Source organism: Peromyscus maniculatus, chromosome 1 (assembly GCF_049852395.1).
Source record: "Peromyscus maniculatus bairdii isolate BWxNUB_F1_BW_parent chromosome 1, HU_Pman_BW_mat_3.1, whole genome shotgun sequence".
Classification (NCBI taxonomy): Eukaryota; Metazoa; Chordata; class Mammalia; order Rodentia; family Cricetidae; genus Peromyscus; species Peromyscus maniculatus.
The window spans coordinates 114,788,151-114,791,427 of record NC_134852.1 but is presented as its reverse complement, the minus strand read 5'-3'; the positions used below and the strand labels follow the sequence as shown (position 1 = coordinate 114,791,427).

Sequence of the window (3,277 nt, the reverse complement as noted above, 5' to 3'; positions counted from 1 at the left end):
ATGTCATTTTAAAGTCTCTTCCAATCTCTATAATATTATCAATTGGATAATCCTTATAGATACAACAAATACTTCAATCCCTATATTTAACTTTTTTTTTTGGTATTTGTTTATATGCTTATACTATTTTGGGCTCAGATATCCATAGTTGATTTTCAAACAATGATTAAGTGCTTTCTGACTTTCTAGGTCTCAATTGTTCTGGGAAATCTTTAGATCGATTCTCAATACCCACAGGCAAGATGAAGAATATCATGAAAAATATTGTGTAAGCACCAACCTTGTCAGAACACTACTCAATTATAGTGATTGCTTCCTTCATTTTGTTTGGAGTATAGGATTAAAAAAGACTTCATATAAGATGTACTCTTTATATATAGCTTATCTTTAGCGTACACTCCAGCAGTCTTATAGTGAACTCTGAATAGTGTACAGAGCTGTTCTTTACATACTGTTTTCTCATACATAGAAGGCTCCCAGGAATGATTGAATTACCTTTGTTGTTGGAAAGCAGGATCTTGAACATCCACATAGCTGGTAACATCTTCAAAGAGAAAACCCCAAAGAACTAATTTTTATCAAATAATGTGGAAATTTTCCTCTGCAATGCCTGCAATTTGGCTCAATGTCTCCACCTGCCCATTCCTGCTCACTGGCTTCCCAGGTCTGGAGAAAGCCCATCACCTGATCTCTCTCCCAATGCTGGTGGCCTATATCTCCATATTGCTTGGCAACAGCACCCTTCTTTTTCTCATTAAGGATGACCACAACCTCCATGAGCCCATGTACTATTTCTTATGTATGCTGGCAGCCACAGACCTTGGAGTAACATTGACCACAATGCCCACAGTGCTGGGTGTACTGTGGTTTAATCACAGGGAGATTGGTCATGGAGCCTGCTTCTCTCAGGCGTACTTTATCCACACTCTATTGTGGAGTCAGGGGTCTTGCTTGCCATGGCTTATGACCGTTTTGTTGCCATTCGCAACCCACTAAGATATACCACCATCCTTACAGATACTAGGGTAATACAGATTGGCATAGGTGTATTGACAACGGCTGGTCTATCAATCATGCCAATAATCATTCGCCTGCATTGGTTTCCCTATTGTCGATCCCATGTACTCTCTCATGCTTTCTGTCTACACCAAGATGTCATCAAGCTAGCCTGTGCCGACATCACATTCAATCGTCTCTATCCAGTTGTGGTGGTATTTGGTATGGGACTTTTGGATTTTCTGACTATTTGTTTCTCCTACATTTTGATTCTCAAGACTGTCATGGGCATTGCCTCTACAGATGAGCGGGCTAAGGCCCTCAACACATGTGTCTCCCATATCTGTTGCATCCTGGTCTTCTATGTGACTGTGGTTGGCCTGACATTTATTCACAGGTTTGGAAAGAATATTCTTCATGTGGTCCACATCACAATGAGCTATGTCTGCTTTCTTTTCCCCCCTTTTATGAATCCTGTCATCTTCAGCATTAAGACCAAACAGATTCAGAGTGGTTTGTTTCGCTTATTCTCCCTGCCTTATTCTAGAACACGATTCTGATTATTTTCTGAGAACAACTACTGAAATTTGAACAAGCTGGCAAAGCTTCATGCAGAAGAAACAAAGAAAAATATTTAATAGAAACCTACTTGATTGTTGTTTATTACTGATTTGATGTGACATAATATATTCACAATACTAAGCACTATGTAAAGATCTTACTTTGGTCTTAAGTGTTGTACTATGGTAACCCATTTGGTTTGGCCAGCTTACGGTACCTGACATGTACATTCATATATAGTCTTTGAAACTACAGTATACAAATATTTGATCAAAATCATAATCTTCAGTATGAGCTTCTCATATTGGCCTTCATGTATCTAGGGCTAAGGTTTTTTTGGTATTTTTGTTCAAATGGAACTGGTTGCTGTTTCTAGAAACTTGCACTGAATGAAATGAGCTATACATAGTTCTCAATTCACAGTGGTTACTCTTGGAAAAGGATGTGCATGAAAGTCTGATTAGTTAATATTTTGATAAACAAACATTTATAAAATAATAAAACCAACAACAGAAATTTAAGACAGAAATATAGTTCTAATACAGATAACCATTATCTCTTTAAGTTTAGTTCCAGACACTGCTGAGTTAAAGTGGGGCATTTTTACTTAGTAAAGAGGTATAAAAAGTCTTTTGTGGAGAACAGCACATAAAATACTAGATAAAAGATCTTAGTACATAGAGTTTCAGCCTTGATATGGCTGGTCGTTTTCTAGGATGGAGAGGAAGGGAGAGGGTAGAATCAATGCTTGTAACTGAAAGATAAATGTTCTTTTCTGACTCCAAATTCCTTTTAAAGTTGATTTTGATCTCTCTTTAAGCATAAGCAAAGGGTGGTTGTGATTCTATGGCATCTTGAAGGACAAATGCTTGCTCAGTTTTATTCGTACCTACCCTAGTCACAATATCCCGGTAATGAAAAAAAAAACCCTAAATATTCTACAATAGATGAAATCATAGTGAAAATGTGGTACATACACATAGTGGTGAATACTATTCAGCTGTAAATAAAATAAAATCATGGAAATTGAAGGTAAATGAATGGACCTTGGAAAGATTATAGTTAGTGAGCTAACACAGACCCAGAACGATAAACAACATGTATTCTCTCCTCTGGGATTGCTAGCTTGAAATCCTCTGATATAAGTGTAGTTACCACCCATCATCAAAGAAGCTCGTACTTTACAGCAAATGAAGACCATCATAGAAAACCACAACTGGACACAATGAAGATATCAAGAGTTTGTAGAGAGCTCAGCCCCAGTGGATAAATCTACATCACAGCTTGCACATTTATGACTAGAGAACACCAGAAATACAAGAATACCAGAAGTTTTTGTGAAAATCTCCCATAGAAATGGCTGTATAAACAAGATATAAGCAATAGATATATAAATGGACATATTATCTGTGGTGATGTTTTATTTGTGCTTTAATGTTTTAAACTTTAAATAAAGTTTCCCTGGAGATCAGAGAAAATAAGCCATTTTAAGTAAACAAAGAAGTCAGGCAGCAATAGCACACACCCTTAATCCTGTAATTTAGCAGGCAGGATCTCTGTGTGTTCAAGGCCACACTAGGGAACAGAGCCAAGTGTGGTGACACATGCCTTTAATCCCAGTACCAACCATAGAGACTTGGAGGTCTATACAGACAGACAGAAAGTGACAGAGTGGTGTAGGAAGAGGAAGTGAGGTAGCTGGGCTAAGGGAGCCAATAAG

General features: G+C 37.6%; 1 pseudogene; it reads left to right on the top strand.

Moving 5' to 3' along the window:
* The first annotated feature begins 606 nt into the window (after positions 1-606).
* Positions 607-1,556, top strand: LOC102926910 (olfactory receptor 51B6-like; annotated as a pseudogene).
* Positions 1,557-3,277: the final 1,721 nt, after the last annotated feature.